A 19,831-nucleotide genomic window follows, 5' to 3' on the forward strand; every position below is an offset into this window, starting at 1 on the left:
ATTTCGTGGCTATAAAAAGTTGAAATCTTACAACAACAAAAACTCAGAAGCGTGAAATTCAAAATCTCGCACACTGGATATTTCGAATTTCACGCTTCTACTCCACACACACACACACACACACACACACACACACACACACAAGCTCTCTGCTACATAAAAGCAGGGGTTACCCCACACCCCCCTACTTAAATATTCTCACTCTGAGGTCGCACTACATACAAACACACACAAAACACCACCACACAAGCTACAGTCTCCTCGCACACACACATCAAAGCAACAAAACACACTGACACACACCACAGCCCCTACCCAAAACCCTTAAAACCTTGAATACCGGAGGTTTTGAGTTTCGCGCTTCTGAGGTTTTGCACTTGTCAGGATTCCACTTTATGGAAAGTATGTATACACACACACATATTATATATATATATATATATATATATATATATATATATATATATATATATATATATATATTACACATACATATACACACACACTCAAACATTTGTTCATTACCTAAAAAATTTATTTTATAAGTTTCTTCATAATAATACATAAACAACTCTTATTTGAAAATTATCTTTTATCCATTACTTTTATTTGCAGGCGTTAGCAAACTGCAAAAATATAATCTTGAATATCTATTTTCATATACAAATATATTTCACACCAGAGCTTACACTGCCAGTAATTCTATTCATATAATCACAAAGTCACTTAAATTAATTTCAGTTAAATCAGTCATTATAAAAATTCTTAGGTGTAAATGTTAAACTATATTCTATCCAAGTTACATTGTTACAATGAATGAATCTGAAAAAGAGGGCCTTGACAGCACACGAAGCAGAACCCTCTGCAGAAGAAATGTGATAGAGGTGATGTTTAATAAAGTAATCATATGGTTTGCTCCATGGCCAGCCTGTTAATTTGTCTTTGCATAGAATTATTTTTTTTTACTTTACAGAAATAAGGTTGAGAAACCTTACTGAAGGGATACAAGCCTTGAGCAACATAACCTACATGGACTGACTCAAACTCCTGTCACTACACTCTGTATCCTACAGACTGCTAAGAGGTGACCTATGGCAATCAGCAAGTCAAATGGCATCAGAAACAGTCTAGGGATCTAAAACTCTTCTGCCCCTGTACTACTAATGGACAGAGGCAGCTCCTAAATGCTTTATCCCATACATGCGCCCCCTCAAATTTAATGGTATAATCCAAGTTAGTCTCATTAGAGGTGATGTATAAATTAAATCGACCATGGGATGGGCAAGGCCAATCTGTAACCAAATGGTTTAGGTTATTTTGAGCACAAAGGGGAAGTTGGTCAGGCTTAAAATGGCCCACAAGGGAGCTAGCCTTGTACTTACTTATGAACCTATAACTTTAAAAAAGTCAAGCAGTCTGAATTACAAACCAGGACTTTCTTAAAATGATATCCAGTGGCAAACCATCCTTTTTCAGATGTAGAATAAGGGAAAACTAACCATAAAATCAAGAATGTAAATTTCTAACATTATAAAAATAAATAAAAAACAAAGAAACAAATGGTTAGTTGTTTTCAGACTGGTTTTGTAAATTGGCATGTTTGACTGCTGTGAAGATGATTAAAGTGGAATTTGTACTGTTGTACAAGCACAACAGTGTTTACTTAAAAATAAATGTACATATCTGTACAGTACCAGCAGCATAAACTACCACTGCAATCACAGTTAACGTTTGTGGATGTTACCAGTTAAGACAATCACCATGAAATGTGCCACATAAAAGTTCACAAGCATGATATATACCATTAAATCTTTTCACCTGACTCACAAAGGGCATGCCCTCAGTCAAACAGACAACCGAGTAAAGCAAGATCATACTATAAAAAATGACCCAGTACAGCCACATTCCCAGTGGAATACAAGATACATTTCCCATTACCCTTTAAAATGCACAGAAGTCTGATCAAGTCATCTGTCAACCTCATTCATGCAGCTCATATTCCCATGTAATTTAGGGCAGTTATAAAAGTGTGATTATTCTACACAAACTTCGTTTCTATAACCATCATCCTTTTGGAATCATACATGAAACATTCTCAGCTACAGGAATCTCTGAAATGTAGTAATCCAATGTAAACTAAACTGTTACAGCTGTTTACCCACAGGAATTATTCCCTGACCCATCTTTCTGCCTGAATCAAATAGGTTACATTGTCTAACATGATGAAAGTTTGATCACCCCTTGTAAACTCGTCACTACAGCAATATTCACTCCATAACTATAAAGTGCAAATTTCCAGCTATATACATATATCTGTAGGATTGTCTCAGTAAAGTTGTACCACTACTGCTCCCCCCACCTCCAGTGTAATCATGTATACCCCTCAATCTCTTTACACAAGAAATCTGGACAAAGCTTAAAATAAAAAGGGGACAAAGGCCCAAAACTAGGGACAGACTTTATATATCGCTCTAATAAACTTAGAAAGCTGTTACAACAGGGATTGTATTAGCATGCATTTTTCTGATGGCTATGAAGTCTGAAACTCAAATGTTTGTCATCCCTCAGTGATTTGCCAGAAAAAAGCTGATTTTATAAGAAAGAGGCCAAAAACATGAGCTGAAACTCTATACAGTAGAGCAGTAGGTGTACATTGCAGCCCTCTCAACATCAGTAATGAAGGTATGATCAACCTGTGAAGACTGTTCTACGACAGTCATGTCACTACCTAATCTGTATGAGATACAGTCCATTGCTTCTATAAACATTGCTCATAAGAGAGTAACCATTCCACTTTCTGTACTCTCTGAGGATCTTTTCTTACATTATTACTTGCATTACTCAACAATTTACAGTAGGTTTACTTTATTCATAAAAAGACATCCAACTACTTTAAGTTCAATGATTTTATAAGCACACCATTTTTACTTTGCAAACTGTTACAACACATTAAGGTGAAGAAGTGAGTCAAAAGATAAAGATATTGAACTAGCAATCAATTTATATCCACATCCTTAACTATGGCTGAGATCTTTAAGTACTAGCTGAAGGGATGGCATTACAAATGTGACAAAAATGAGATTTCTACAAAAGGGATGCTAGGTTCAATCACCATGCAATTGGGAAGCTCAGTAATCTTGTAAATATTGCCAATGTTCCTCCGGTTAAGAGAAGTCAGCTGAGGTAGTGTAGTCACTAACTGAGAATGGCCCCTGCGCACCTCCCATGACTGGTGTGCCAGACACAGCTGGTCAAATTGAAGGGATACATCTTGGCTTACATGGGGTTTCCCAGGGATATAACGAAGACTGCTTCAACAGAAAGTGAAGTCTGGTCTATATTGCTTAGCTTGATACCACCACAACTCTTGACGAGGACGAGCAGTTTAGAAAAAAAAGGCTGGCTGTAGAAAATGCACTTAATGTACTACAACATACATATGGCAAAATCTGGGTTTGGGGGAAAATACTAACAATATCTAAACGTATTAAACAATTACGCAACATACTGCCATAGAGAAATAAGTACGTGCATACAACGTTTTTTTAACTCCACAATCAACCATTATATAGAAAATGGCAACATTGCATTATCTTTCAGTCATCCGAAAACCTGAAGGCGATCATCCTTTAACAAAGTCTGGACTACATTTGCCCTACAACAGACTTGGTTTAGATGGAAATGTGTTGTCATTTATAACAATGCTATTAAACAGACTATATTTTCCGAAAATCCCACATAGACTGAAACCTATTACATCAAAAACATTTTTGCAAAAACCCGTTTCAACTGCCATGAATGAATCAGGCAACAACTAATGAATTACTTAAGTTTTTTTTTTCTTTAACAAGTAACTTTTTAAATGCATTGAAAAAAAAAACGCGTTTACACATTTCAATCGTGGAACTGGTCCTGACACTAAATGATACCCTGACGTGAATAATGATTTGTTAAAATGTGAACCAACCCACCTACCTGGCTATTAAGTTTAAAAAAAAAACGCTAACAGATGCAACCAAAGAACATTCTGCAGAAATACAGTACAGTTACAACGGTACTTTGGAATTAACTATTATCTCCTATAGCAATCTACTAACTCGATATCTGGTCCCCTCCCTTTGCTGAAAGTCAACGTAGCCATTTGATCCCGAAACCACAAGTATCTGCCCGCACCCCAAGCTGACAGAAGTCCTTTAATATACCATAGCTTGCCAGCCAATGTCAAACCCCTAAAACTGCGCTTTCCATTCAATCTCACCTGTCATGACCAATATTGTTCTTCTCCAGATCAACAACCAAACTAGAACTTAAAACTCCACCTGCACTCTGAGAAAGTAGCAATACTGAACAACTTAAGACCTCCCCATGCCCTTGCACTGTAATCCACTTTACTTACATCCTGTCGCTTTTCCAGAAACCTCCTCTTTCAGTAACAGTCCGTGTTACCGTATTTGATTAAAAGCGCAGCACTTCTGAGTCATTATGGTACTAAACACCAATAAACGGATACAGGGAGGGCTCAGCACTTCGGGAGATGTAGTTTGTCTCCAAGTCTTTCCGAGTACCCCCTCCTTCGCCATAGTGTCGCTCTTTTGATGTCGTAGTTGTGTGTCATGCATTCTGCTTTGCTAATACCGGTGCGCCTACACACGTGAATGATTCCTTCTTTCGACAGTTGTGCTGTCTGTGGTGTTGAGGTAATTGGGCCGCTTGGTGTTATCGCTGCTTATTGCAGTTCAGAACATCATTTGTTGTTTCATTAGGATTAAAAGTGTAGCTTCAGTTTTAAACAGAAATAATGCCGCGAGGAGGTAAACCCCAACTTAATGAGGAGTGGTTGGATGAAGAAGAAGATATGAAGCCTGTTCTTACTACTGAGGGTAAGTTCAAATCTTGGCCAGTAGTTTGTATGAAATTATATATTTGGCTGTGTGTGGTGTTTGACATTCCTCTTTTGTTGCATCGTGTTTGGAAACTTGGTAGTTGCTTGCCAGTTTGCATGCCTAATAGGAAAGTATAGCTTTTTATTGTTTGTCCTGTTCGAGTTTATACTGCTTGAACTTGCTACAGTTTATGGGTGGTAAATCCTGTATTCTGACTCGGACCTTGTATTTTTCGTTTACTTTTTCTCTTATGGATGTGTGCTTTTAGTCGAGTATCGTTGGTGGGAGTTGTCACGGTTTTAGTTGACCAGTTATTTAGGTGTTGTTAAAACATCCTTGTTTTAATGTATTTTCTGGAGGTATTTGCAGTGCCCTTTTACCAGAGAATGCACGTATGAAACAAGGGGTACGGTTAAACGAAGCTTTAGCATAAAAAAAAAGACCTGGGTACTGGTTCCGTTTGTTTTGAAATCCTAACCATCTTTTGCAGCATTGGCGTTATTGCCATTCCTTTTTAACTTTGAAGAGATTCCCGTTAGTAGAGCTGTATGATACGTTTTAATAGTTGTGCTCAAAGTAAAAGTGGGAAGATCTACTTTAATTTGAAATTGAACTGCGTTCAAGTATGATGAAGTGTCTGCTTTTCTTTGTCATTCATCTAGTATGTCGTAACTTCATAATCGGAGAAGAATACGCCTAAATTGTGTACTTTAAGATCTGCGAAGTCTTGTTACCAGACAGTTTCTTTAGATTCATAGGTTAGTACTAAGCTAACTGCCTTTGTGGGGTATTTTAAACCTAGCCAATTATCCCATGTGAGAATCAAACCGCGCACCTTGGATTTGTAAAGTTAAATACCTTAACCATTATGCCAGTCACCCCACCCTTTAAAGGCATAATTGTCGTTGCTGTGAGCAATATGAGTAATTCTTGACACTTTTTGGAAAGGAGGATGCTGCGTTATAGAATGTCATATTCTCTACTGTATTTGTTAGATTTTCCCATTAAAGAATCCATTTCTTAATGTGTATTGCGGAGTGACAGTTTGAAGTGGGGGTTTAAGTAGTGGTACCAGATAAGATGCTTCTGAGTGGTTAGTCTAAATCATGGTAGTACAGATTACGTAGAGGTAGTTTACGGGTATATGATGAGTTAGTAGGTGCTTGCATGTTGTGAAATATACTGAAGTATGGGAAATGCATAAAGAAGTGTGGATTCTCTTATTGTGAAAGTATTATAGCTGGGCAAGGACCTCGGGAACGTTGTAGAGGACGTTTTAAAACCTCTTCGGTCACCAATCTCTTTGATAAGCTATTATAATAGGTAACTTGCCAGAGCAGAAATACTGTGTACCCTCACATTTCACAGTAACCAAGTTCCGCCTCCTTCAAGTTTTTTATATTTTATTACTGAAGTCACTAAAGTGATGCTCACAGTACTTGACACCTTGTGTGTAATTTTGGGAGGTGGGCTGCTTGGTACAATATGTGCCTTGTAAGACAAAAAAAAAATTTTGAACTTAAAATGGTATATTTTAACAAACTGTGAGTATTTATTTAATTTGTAGACTGGATAGGACCCAGTTTCGTCCAAGACCCCAGGAAAAAAAACTCCAACATGGGATACTAACCAGGAGAAATTAACCATGTAAAAGTTGACTTTGGTAGGATACTTTATTCCGATACACCCTTTTATAAAAAAATTAATTGTTGCTGTCCTACTTTGGACACAATAGAAGAGTTTGTGGTTTCTGTTCAAGCAGCTTTATTTTATACAAACACATCACAACAGAAATTTACTGACTTAACTTAAGTAACTTATATACAGACTAACTGCTGTAATCCATACATGCTCACTCCCTGACTGCACTCTCAAAATGGCACTAGGAATGGCATATGCCTGACACTTATATGTGCACGCTCAGTCTTTGACATGCTGCTTAAAGACACAGCATGTATAAATGTCATAAGGGTAATGTAATGATTATGATTCTGGTATTGAAAGATGATGTCTACAATTTCTCCTGTACACCACACCCTCATTTTACAAGGTAGGATCTTGGCTCGGCACATATACCTGTAACTTGACCAATCCAGTCAAAACCTTTTGCAGTTTGTATTCTCACTGTGTCTCCTTCCCTTAACGGACAAAGAAATCTGCTAGACTTATCATAAGTGGACTTCTGGGTAGAACGCTTCTTGAATAATTGAGCCTTGATGGTTTTATTATTGTTAGCTTTAGGCCTCATAAACTGGAACTAATAGATAGCGTAGTTCTGGTTTGCCTGGAAAGAAGTCTTTGAGCAGATGTGAGCAGATGAGCCAAGCATATCGTCATGGGGTACGTTTCTGAGTTTAAGCAAATTTAAAAAGATTTCGGTATTGTTACACTTTGACCTTTTAAGTAATTGCTTTGCACTCTGCACTGCTGCACGTTCAGCTAGACCATTTGACTGTGGATATTCAGGACTGCTAGTAAAATGTACAAAGTCCCCATTCTCTTACAAATTTCTAAGATAACTGATTAGTAAATTGGGTACAATTGTCTGCAATAACTTTGTGCAGATGACCATGGACTGAGAAATGATGTTTCAACTAGTAATAATAGCAGTAGATGTTAGATTAGGTAGTAGGTTGAATCTCAAACCAATTAGAATAAGATTCTAGCAATACTAAGTGGTGTTGATTTGTTCCACTCCAAGATATCTGTGGCTACTGTTGACCAAGGTAGTTAGGAATTTGACTTGGCTGAAGTGGTTCTTTTTGCAAATATGGTCTAGTACTATTGCATACTGAACAAGAAGAAAGTACTGTATCAATGTCTTTCAGTAATGAAGGCCAAAGTACTAATTCTCTCACCTCTTAGTGGATGCAGAACCTGGGTGATCACGATGCAAGATCTGAATATATTCATGTTGTAAAGAAGCAGGAATAACAATTTTAGGACTTCTGAAAATAATGCCATCTTCCTTCAACATTTCATCTCTGTAAGGAAAATAGGTTTGCACTTCGGGTGGTACACTAGATTACTTTGACGGCCATCCATCATTAATGTAGTGTGATTGAGCTTTTGCAAAATTGGATCAGTCTTTGTGTGTGATGTCTTAACTTAGCTGCGGTGGTGCAGCAGTAGCATTGCTGCCTCACAGCAAGAGGTTCTCCCGTTCAATTCTCTGCTGGAGCGCCTTCTGTGTAGAGTCTGCATGTCTTCCCTGCGGTCAAGTGGCATTCGAAAGACATGCGTAAATGGGCGTGCCTTCATTGAAGGCTGGGTATCGAGCTGGCACCTTAGCACCGTAAAAATCGACTGCCAATCATTAGCGGATCGGAGTTCCGCTGTGGCGACCCCTAACCGGGAAAAGCCGAAAGAAAAACAACAACAACTTTGTGTGGTCTCTTAACTCCTCAAGCCTAATTGTAGAAAAATTGTGCACTGGCATCGCGTCAAAAGTCCAAATTCTGTGTCAAGCTGTTTCATTGTATTTTTGGGCCGCGATCCGGATAAGATTTCAGGCAGACCAGTTTGCCTTTTGTATACACCATTTTGAAGTTGTACTTTTGCAATTTGAGCATCATTCTTTGTAATCTCACTGGAGCTGGATGCATAGGCTTCTTTTTATAATGGTGACTAGAGGTCGGTGATCAGTTTCAATCTGAATAGCTCTACCATAAATATCATGAAATTTAGAACATGCCAAAAGTTCTTTCTCAATTTGAGCATACTGCATCTCAATTTGGGTAAGTGCTCTAGTTGCAGAGGCTACTGGCCTGCACTCTTAAGTATGACTGCGCCAAGACCAAATTGTGAAGCATCACAGGAAAGAGTAGCTGGTTTATTCACATCATAGTATCTTAATGTAGTTGGGGTGGCAGTTTTCTGCTTAAGGTCTTCAAATGCCTTCTGGCTCTGTTCTAACCATGACCATTCAACATTTTTTGCACATTATCTCTCTTAAAGGTGCTGTCAACTCACTGAAGTCTGGTATAAACTTGCTTAAATAGTTGACCATGCCTAGAAAATGCTGTAGAGCTTGAACATTGTCTGGTGCTGACATCAGTAGCTGCTGCTTGGTTGGGTCTGGTCTCAAGCCAGTACTGCTAAGTAAATGACCTACATATGTAACTTCTGGAAGTCTGAATTTGCACTTCAGGGACTTGAGCTTCAAGTTTACTTCACATTGCTCTGTCTAGAACTTTCTTTAGGTGTCTATCATGCTGTGCTTCACCATTGCCTCAAACCAATAAATCATCTACTATTATGTCACAAGGATAACTGAGTAGCATAGTCTAGATACAGTTCTGCTGCATCCAGAGCTTCAGCTGCACGTTTATTAACCCTTTTTGAGGTATTCCAGCTACAAATTTTCGTTTAGTAGCACTTGTCTAGTAGTACTAATCTTAGATCTTCATCCCTTTACCTTCTTAGCTCTTTCAGTTTCTAACAAATATGGATGGACAATTTCCTGCATTTTCTCCTGCCAGTCTGGTTTATAAGGGCATCCTGAGACAGTGTAGCAACTGCTTCATGTACACTGACAGCCCTCTACTAGTACCACCTAGGAATACAATTTGTGAGAGGTGCAGTTACATCAGGCACTTAGTGTTATTGCTCTCTCCCCCACGAACCAGTATATCTGGCACTGAGGAAGTTGGCAACATGAACACCACACCTACACAACTCACCCCCATATATGTGGAGGTTCTCAACAAAAGTATATTCAAACAAGAGACCTCTGAGGCATATACTCACGCAAACTCCACTGCCCACCACACACAGGCCTTAGTGGCTGTGAGACAGGTGTGTGCATTAAGACTCCATTGTGAGACTCGCAGATGTGCCCTTCACCAGGCTGGATAAGGAGGAAGTCGCGATTAGTTTAAGTGCCAGAATCCACCATATCGTCAATGCACTCAAGTCTCAATGGGTACTGTTATGACTTGAGATGTACTTCCTTGGACTATATGAAGAGAGACTTGATCGAGCTTGCTGAGTATGTGTCCCACGCAGGTATGTTGCTAGCCTTGAGCAGCATTCTACAGTCACCCAGAATGATGCTTCAGTACAAACAGAAAATTAGTAATTTTAACAATTGTCTTGGTTTCTGTTATTTCTAGAGGATCCGGTACTCAACAGCCTGGGATGACATGATTGTCAAACCACGATGCTTTGCCAGAGATGGCCTGCATCTGTCTCCCTTGGGATTCAGGCTCTTGTCAAAGGCGCTTGCACACCCGTAGTGCCTTTTTTAAGCAATGCCATGAGGTCAAAACTACCAACATGAAAATTTCATCAAAACTTAAATTAAAGGTCATGCTGCTAAACACTTCAAGTCTAAACATGAAAGTGCACTCATTGCAAGTATTCTTAACCCTGGAAGAAGATGACATTTGTGCAGTCACAGAAACCTGGTTCAAAGCTGCAGAGTGCACCCCAGCCATACCAGGTTACTCATCCTATTATTCATTCAGACCCCAAATCATGGGCAGCCAGACAAAAGGAGGTGGAGTTGCAATGTATATTAAAGACATACACAACTGTAGGCTGGTCAAGCAGTATGGTGCACAGGAAACACTCCAGGTGCAGTTAACAATTGACAAGACTCCTATTCAGTCAGTTAGCTATAGGCCTCCAACTCTGACTCATGCACACTCCCCTATTTGTACCTCTTCAAATCTATCAAGATTCAACCCTTTACCCTGATCCTGAGTGACTTTAACTATCCAACCATAGATTGGAAGAAATACTCATGCCAAAACACAAATGCCCATAGATTACTTTATTTCATCAATGGAAATGTTTTGGCTCAGTTGGTTGATAAGAGGTGAAAATATTTTGGATTTGATATTAACCGACATGAGTAACCACTGCAGCATTCCTACGGTGTCGTCATCCCTGCTAAGATCTGACCACAAAGCAATAAGTCACCCCCCCCAAGCTAGGGCCAAACAAAAATCTTCTCCAAAGCTGATTACAGCCTCCTGTGGGAAGATATAAACAGCTTCACAGCCCCCTCCATAGGAACTGACACAGATGTCTAAACCTACACCAAAGTACTATATGAGCATTTGTATAGCTGTATGGAATCAGGAATACCAGACAGGATGAAATCCTCCTCAGGGAAGAGTAAATCTGTCTGGTGGACATCTAAAATAACTAAATAAACTTTATATAATAAAAGGAAAAAAAAAACTGCTGTCCAAGACCCAAGAAGGAGCAAGTGCCTAATTGGAAGCAATCCCTCCTTAACCTAAATAAGCAAATAAGAGCCCTAGTGAAATCCTCCAAAGCAAGCTTAGTCCAAACTGGCCACATCTACTAAAGACAATTATAAGGCCTTTTTTTTCATATGTCCGCAATCTCAAGGGGAAGCACCCAGTTTTGCTCAGAACTGGTGGTCAAGGACACCACATACACAAAAGCTTGTAGTTATGGCCAACCTGCTGGCAGACAGGTTCAGTGAAAACCACTCCTCTGTTCCCCCCCCCCAATCAGTAAAACTGGGCATCCCCAGTACCTGCCCCCAACATTCCCATATCTGTAGGGAGCAAGTAATCACTGCCCTCCCAAAGGCAAAAAAATATAGCCTCCATGGGACCCAATAACATCCCAGGCTGCATCCTACATGAACTCGGGCAGGAACCTGCAGCACCATTAGGCACCCTAGTCAGCCAAAGCCGTGAGTACAGGCTTCATCCCAGCTGAGTGGAGGACGGCTGCTGTTATCCCTTTGCAGAAAGGTGAAGCATCCACTGATCCAGGAAATTATAGACCCTTCAATCTAACTCGCCTGATCTGCAGGGCCATGGAGTGGATTATCATGGACCTCGTTAACAAGGACATTGGCAACTTCCAGACCCTTGATCCCACATACTCCCCCCCCAAGGGGAGACCATGCCTGTTAAATTTGGTCAACTTCTTTGAGACAGTCACCAAGGCCTTAGACAAGGGAAAGACTGTGCACAACACCTACCCTGATCTGGCCAAAGCCTTTGATACTATTCCCCACTCCGGCATAATAAACTCTCTCAACTAGACATCAATCCATATGTCGCCAGATGGATAGCAAACTGGCCCACTGATAGAACCCGCCTAGTCAAAATAGGGGAAGCCACCTCAAATGATAGACCCGTAACAAACGTACCCCAGGGATCGGTCTTGGGGCCTGTGCTGTTTAGGATATACTTCTCAGAGATGCAGGCCAAATCTAGTGGGCTATGGCTGACCAAGTTTGCAGATTACTGCAAGTCGGGTGCTGTCCTTAATTACCTAGTGATGTGGGCATCCTCCAAGAGGGTCAAGTGCATCATCGTCCCTTTTGAGGAGAGTGAAGTCCCCACAAATTATCACATTGTGTGCTTAGTACCTTATCAATCAGTTGTGAGGGACTTGGGCAAAAGAGACATTCGTGATTATGCTAATGGGCAGGCTTTTTTGTGGAAAAATAAAATTTCCGCTCAGGACAAGCGGGGGAAAAAGAAATAATAAAAAACAGCGTTCTGTTTCCTTTGCCTCGTCTGAGGGTGTATGCTTTACTACGGACTCGGAAGGAGAAATTCTTGAATTTCCACAATTACCGGGAGCACAAGATCCTGAAGCTCACAAACAGCGTTTTCGTGACATCGAAGAGAATATCAAGAGGCAATAAGAAAAAAAGAACTAGTTTCTGTTCTCCAACGCGTGAGGGACAATCTAAACAAACATTCGAATGAGGTAGATGAAACTAATATATTTAATACTGTTTTTTCCATCTACCAGTGTATCAAATGTTAATTTATCTGGTTCTGTTTTAACAGATGATGAAATATCAGTTCTTCAGTTAGGCTTAAAATTTGTACCAACTATTATTCCTAGGAATTATGTTATTAAACAAGAACTTTTTAAATTTATTAGGAAGTTGCATTTAAAATATTATTTTGCACAAGGGGATAAACGAGTTTATACACAAGTATGTTCATAGTTCTGAAAGTGACATGAGTGATAGCTTTTTTTTTTTTTTTTCTTGCTTATCCGATGATGTTGGTTTTCTCTCTCCTAATGCTTATACATTATTTAATACTGAGGGGATTGATTTTCGAAGTAAATTCACACCTCCGTATACTAATAACACTGTCATGCAATTTTCTGAAATGCTTCATTTTTCACTTCAAGAATTAGTGAATTCATGTGATAAAAGTTTTTGACACTTTAATACGATGAAAAATGAATGGTTTGCCTTAAAAAAAAAAAATTGATGAATAGAAATGATTTAATTATTAAGCCTTCTGATAAAGGCAATAAATTAGTTTTGCTTCACTATACTCAATATTACGATGTGTATGCAACATTTAAATGAGACTCTAACATATGAGATCAGTGAACAAGTAAAATATTTGAATGCTATGAAAGAATTTACTGCATTAATTGAGAAAGGCGTACATTTGGGTTATTTTTGTAAAAAAGGATCTTTATGCTAAATTTTGCATAGATAATGGTCTATTGGCTACTTTTTATTGTCTTCCCAAATTGCACAAGAATCTGTCTTGACCCCCCCGGGTCGTCCCATTGTGACAGCTACTAATTATTTTTTTACAAAATATTGGTGTGGTGATACAGGGATATATGTTACTTTGTGTGGAAAAGCTTGATTCTTATATTAAAAATTCTTTTGATTTTATTGACAAAATATCTGATGTATTTTGGGCTGATATGTTTTGGATTAATCTAGATGTGGTTGGCTTGTACACAAAATATTAGTCATAAAAATGGTATACAAGCATTGCATTATTTCTTGGGTGATAGTCCTGTTTCACATTATATTTTGGATTTAACCAGTTTTTGTCTATCTAATTTTTTTTAGTTTTAATGAGGTGATTTGCCATCAATTAAAAGGTACAGCAATGGGGGCACCTTTTGCCCCCATGTACGCCAGTCTATTTATGGCTATTTGAATTGGAATACATCTATACTAACATGTTTGTACAGCATAATGTGTTATTTTACTTTCGTTATATTGATGATTTGATCTTTTTTTTATGTAAAGGGGGTTCTGACTTGGTATCTACTTTTGTTTCTGATCTTAATAATAATAGATGTAATATTAAATTTGATGGTCGCAATTTGGTACTGAAGTAAATTTTTTGGACGTTTCTCTGATAGGAGGGAAAGATGGATGCATTTTAACTACTATCCATCGAAAATTTATTGATGGTAATCTATATTTATTTCGCACTAGTTGCCATCCGCCTCGTACATTGAGATCTTTGCCCTACTGAGAAATGGTTAGACTATCTAGATTATGTAATGATGGCTTAGATTTGGAAAGACAGATTAATGCATTAATAGATATGTTTTTACAAAGGGGTTATACTATGCGAGTGATTATTGAATCGATTGAAAAATTGTTAAAAGCCAATATAAATTATGAAAAAGGGACAAAACAAGATAAAAAACGACAATATACTGAGATTACCCAGTGTGTTTAACTTTTAAAATAGGAGCATAAACTTCCCATTCTCTCATTAATTACTTCAATCCTCAATCCATTCACTAATAACTTGGATAGTCCCTTGCTAAGAACATAGTCTTTATTAATTGACACTCGTCAAGAAAATCCTTTGATACCTTTCAGGCTGCCCTGACAAATTATTCTTTTTTTACCACAGCCCACTTTTTTAAAATGTGGATGACTGCTTGTATAATTTTTTTTTATGAATTTTGGCATAGATTTCTTTCCTTTGTCCAAGGACAGCAATGGGATTCTATTAAGTGCTCAAATTCTGTCCTTTTTTTTTTTTTTCCTCCCTATTTTACTGTCCCTGGTATGAATAAACACAGCATTTAAAATGTTTTAAATTGACTGTCTCCACTAGAACAGTGCCTTACTGTACTGTGATGGTTTCACTTTTCAAAAAACTTTTCCTGTCCTGGAAAAGCTTGCTGCAGTCGCCAGTTCACTGATGTCATCAAGGTCACTGAATTCAGGTAGTTTTCTGACCATTTCATTCCCCAAACTGACATTACCACTACCATCCTAAAAACCCACCCGTGCTGTGTGATGTCACAGCTCTGTGGTTCTTCCCCTACCCATACAGAAAGTAAAGGCTAGAACAAGTCAACATTACATGAGTCAAGTCTCCTTTTGTGAGCTGTCAGTCAGCAGGTAACTGCTCAAATTACCCTTAGCACTTTGACAGCTCTGGAAGTTAGGTGTGAAGGAGGATGGGAGACGAGTCAAATTAGAATGGCTAAACTGCAGTCTCTTGTGAAGCCTGAATTGTACTAAAGAGAAGCGGCAGTAAAAAGCACTTTAAGTCTATTCTGTGGAATTTGCACTGTTTGTGTTTTTTAAGTAGTCCTTGAATGGCATGTTAAGTGAAAGACAGTAGTGTGTGCATATAAAATCAGTGCAGTGACAGGAGTTTTAGGAAGCAAGTGGCCTTCGTGATGCAATGTTTTACAGACTAGCAATACATTGTGGAATACCTAGAGGCAGGCTAAACTATCAGAATTACTTCAAGATGCCAGACCCAATGTGGTCAGACTCCGAAATATTTTTATGTATAAAAACCTTTAACCTGTAAATAGTCCCAGAGTAGTGTTAAAATGTAAGAAACCAAACCATGATGAAATAAACATGCTTTTGAGTCTGTGGGTGCAGTTTTCCTTTCACTATTTGAAATTTGCTATACTCATGACTCACTTGATGTGTAAAACTTAAAATCTGGATGGTAAGATTTATATAAACCAAAAATTAATTCTACAGATCAATACTACCCTCCAATTAAATAAAGATCCTCAAGGAATCGTGTGTATAATTTTAAGCCAGTTCTGCTGAATATCTGAGCTGTCTGGCTCGCTGCTGTATCTACATCAACTGCATTACAAGCTTGCAGTGTTTAAAGGTAGTACTGCATTTTTTTCTGTTCCACTGAGTATAGTGGTGTCTCTGTTTCTCTGCAGTTAAGTTTCCCTCCCTCCCTGTTCTTGCTGTGTTATTAATCTTGGTGGCTTTGGAATTGCCCGCCCCTCCTGTAAATTTTGTGTTTGAACACTCCTCTTGGGTCCATCTCATGTGCTCACTCAATTGAGTACAGTGAGATCATATTTTGATTTCAGACACTCTTACCAGTCCCACAGCAAGAGGTTCTCCCATTCGATTCTTTGCTGGAGCGCCTTCTGTGTGGAGGGTTTGCATGTCCTCCCCACGGTCGAGTGGCATTCGGAAGACATGTGTGAATGGGCGTGCCTTCGTTGAAGGTTGGGTGTCGGTCTGGCACCGCAAGAATTGACTGCCAATCATTAGTGGACCGGAGTTCCGCTGTGGCGACCCCTAACCAGGAAAAGCCGAAAGAAAAACAACACTTCTACCAGTCCCATCTGTTCAGCTCTATCCCAGTCTAGTGTCATCTGCGCATTCTACGTAATACAGAGAGAACCTTTGAGAAGGCCAACCCACCTAGGTCCTTAACCTTGAATTATCTTCGGTTTTTCCTTTCAAAAAAAAAAAAAAACTTTGCTAGAATCTCTGTCTTCTGAGTGTGCTTCTCAGCTGATAAGTATATTTCTGGCACTTTTTAAATGTTCAGAGTTGAGTAAAATTGAATTCTGTTCAGAATACAGTTTGAATAAATTGCATTTATTTAAACTACATTTTTAGCTGCTTTTTTTACAGAAAAGAAAAAAAAAACTTGTCCTGCCTTTCCTGTAACTAGTCTAGTCCAGATACAGATTTGCTGTCCTGGGACTGTTTTTGTAAGCTTCTGAGAGGTGCCAAAGTCTGCTCTTCAATTTTTCCCTTAGATCTGCTAGTTCCCTCCTCTCCTGCACTTTTACTAGCTTATTAGTCTCGCACTTTACCATACCAGACTTCTTGTAGCAATTATTGCAGCACACAAGTGCTATCGGCACTAAATGTTCTACAAGGAAACGGCTCCAGTACTTTATTAATGCCCACACATCCAGGCATGTCTTAAAGGTCAGATCCCTGTGCTTTAACCTATTAACCTGGTGAACTTGGGCATCTTGAGGCAATGTAGCAACTGTCTCAAGTACACAACAACCCTCTCCTCTTGCCGCCCAACACTCAAGACTTGTGAGAGATGCACTTGTATGTCCAAATTGGAAGCCGTGCGCTCTCCAAGTCCGGAATAGCTGGTCAAGAGGAGAAGGTCAACATTTGCACCACACCACATGGAACACACAGCCCTCCACAACACACACCAGCACTGCCTTCACAATAAAACACAAACCACACAGCCACCTTTGCGGAGGCTCTCGGTAAAGATCTACCCAGTCAGCAGAGACTTCCAAGGCAGCAGTGCACTCTACCACCACAACACTAATCGTGAGAGACAACTCTCCTAAACAGTGTGCCACTCAACCAAATCCTCTATGGCAAAACAGCATGCCCAGCATACTAGTCATGGGTGAATCGATAGTGAGGCACACTGATGTCCCACTCACTAGGTTGAAATAAGGAGAAAGTAACAGTCACCTGCCTGTCACGTGCTAGGATTCGCCGCATAATGCATGCACTCAGGTTCCTCAACAGGTACAAATATGACTCTCATTGTACATGTGGGTGTGAATGACATGAGACATGCCTCCCTGGACTACATGGAGGAGCTCTCCGATTTTTTTTTTATGTAGACCAGGTGGGTATGACCCCTAGCCCTGAGCAGCATCACCCAGAATGATACTGCAGTACAAGCAGAAAATGATTTCAACAATTAGCTAAGTTTCTGTTCTTCTAAGGGGATCCAGTATTTGTCTGCCTGGGATGACATGATTGACAGACCTTAATGCTTTGCCAGAGATGGGCCTGCATCTGTCACTCCTGGGCTTCTGGATACTGGCCATGGCCCTTGCCATCCCTTCTTCTTTCTGCTTTTCCTGGTTAGGGGTAGCCACAGCGGAACTCCAGTCTGCTAATGACTGGCAGTAGAATTTTACGGTGCTGATGTGCCAGCTCGATGCCCAACCTTCAACGAAGGCACACCCATTCACACGTCTTTCGAAGGCCACTCTACCATGGGGAGGACATGCAGACACCACACAGAAGGCGCTCCAGCCACGAATCGAATGGGAGAACCTCTTGCTGTGAGGCGACAACGCTACTGCTGCACCAAGGCTCTTGCCATCCCTATAGTGACTTTAGGGGGTGTTCCAAAGACCATATTACCACCTTAACAGCTACAAACAAATGCAATCTGAGGGTCATGCTGCTTAACACTAGAAATCTAAATCTCAAAATGCAGTCGCTCTAAGCACTCCTTAAAATGGAGAACATCGGCGTTCTTGCAGTAACAGAGACCTGGTTCAATGCAGAAAGCACCCCTGCACTACAAGGCTAGAACTTATTCTACACCTTTCGGCCCCAGAACTCTGACCAAAGCTCCAAAGGCAGTGGTGGTTCCATATTCATAAAGGATGTGCACACCTTCAGACTGGTAGTCCAGCATAATGCATCAGAGATGCTTCAATTGCAACTAACATTGGGTAAGACAGCAATTCAGGTTGTAGCCTGCTATAGGTCCCCAACCGTGTCCAAAGACTCGCACTCCATGTTCCTAAGCACTCTGGGGAATATTGGGGTCCAACCTAACGCACTCATACTGGGCGACTTTAACTACCCCTCCATTAACTGGGAAAACTACTCCTCGTGCACCAATACACTTGCCCAACGTTTCCTGGAATTTATTAATTCCAGTGCCCTGGACCAGCTCGTTCTTGCCCCCACTAGAGGTAACAACATCCTTAACCTGGTCATTACTGACCTGGGAGACCATTGCTCTACACATAGTCAACTCCTCCCTGGTTAGATCTGACCACAAGCTAATCGCCTTGGAAATCCCCCCCCCCCCCCCCAAAGATACCCACCATGAAAAACTTCTCCAAAGCTAACTTTAGGCTCCTAAAAACGGAGGTGGTTAACTTCAAACCACCCATGCAAATGGAGAATAGTTGCATGACTGCCGAATCATACACCAATGCACTGCACTGTACAAACACCTATGCAAATGCATGGATCGTGCCATACCCAATAGAACCAAGACGCTCTCTTCCCCAAAAAAAAAAAAAAAAAAGCCACTCTGGTGGTCCTCTGCCATAAACAAACTCTACAACAGAAAGAGAGGAAACTGATGCGGAATAAGGTGAAGTCCGAAGACTGGAAAAACTCCCTTATCAGCCTCAACAAAAAGTTGATATCCCTCATTAAATCCTCTAAAGAATAGCTATGAAAACAGAATTGCAGCAGGTAGTAAAGATGACCACAAGGCCTTCTATAGTTTTGTAAAGAATCTCTATGGCAGTACCCAGATTTTGCTCTGAGCTGCTACACAATGGCACTTCTATACTGAGCCAACAGATATTGCCAATATACTGGCTGACAGATTCCGTGCCAATTTTACACCCCCCCCCCCCCCCGGACCAATTACAATACCAGTAGATTACCAGGCACTCAGGATTACTGCTGCACAGGTTTAAAACAGCAGTGTCCAAGGCCAAGAATACAACTTCTATGGGACCTGACAGTATCGGTCATCCCTCTCCACAAAGGAGGAGCTGCTGCAGACCCTGGGAACTATCGCCCCATTGCCCTGACAAGTCTGATATGCAACGCTATGGAGTGTGTAATCATCGACTTAATAAGGATATAGGAAATCTTCAAAGTCTGGATCCCACACAGTTTGGTTTTGTGAAGGGCAGATCCTGAAGTCTTGATGTAAGATGAAAGCGCTTGACTGCTGTTTTTGCTCAAAGCTTTGGTGGTTGCTACTAGCTGTGTGGTTTATACTGAACTTGTGGGCTCCCTGGACCTCCATCACTTTTTCTTGTTTGGTTCCTGGTTTCTCTTATTGGATTTGTGATGGCTGCAGGAGGGCCAACTAGCTCCCAATTTTTACAGAACCAGACATTTAAAGAACTTCAGCGGTCCGTTGAAAACCTCAATGCCCTTGTATAACTGT

The 19,831-nt window shown here is 40.1% G+C and overlaps 1 protein-coding gene and 1 long non-coding RNA gene across 3 annotated transcripts in view; one reads left to right on the forward strand and one right to left on the reverse strand.

The window, feature by feature from the left end:
* CCHR9.PART0H6orf136 (chromosome chr9.part0 C6orf136 homolog) overlaps positions 1-4,529 on the reverse strand; it is a gene marked incomplete at its 3' end in the record, with an annotated part of 226,560 nt that extends 222,031 nt beyond the window's left edge. Inside the window, 1 exon segment of one of the 2 annotated variants that reach the window (XM_044084493.1) lies at positions 4,397-4,529. 2 annotated transcript variants of the gene reach the window in all.
* A 127-nt stretch (positions 4,530-4,656) lies between these two features.
* LOC122812170 overlaps positions 4,657-19,831 on the forward strand; it is a 76,101-nt gene continuing 60,926 nt past the window's right edge. Inside the window, exon 1 of the long non-coding RNA XR_006366344.1 lies at positions 4,657-4,880. This is a non-coding gene — a long non-coding RNA (uncharacterized LOC122812170). The remainder of the gene's footprint in view (positions 4,881-19,831) is intronic.

The sequence above is a fragment of the Protopterus annectens genome, chromosome 9.part0 (assembly GCF_019279795.1).
Source record: "Protopterus annectens isolate FY-2018-M chromosome 9.part0, PAN1.0, whole genome shotgun sequence".
NCBI lineage: Eukaryota > Metazoa > Chordata > Ceratodontiformes > Protopteridae > Protopterus > Protopterus annectens.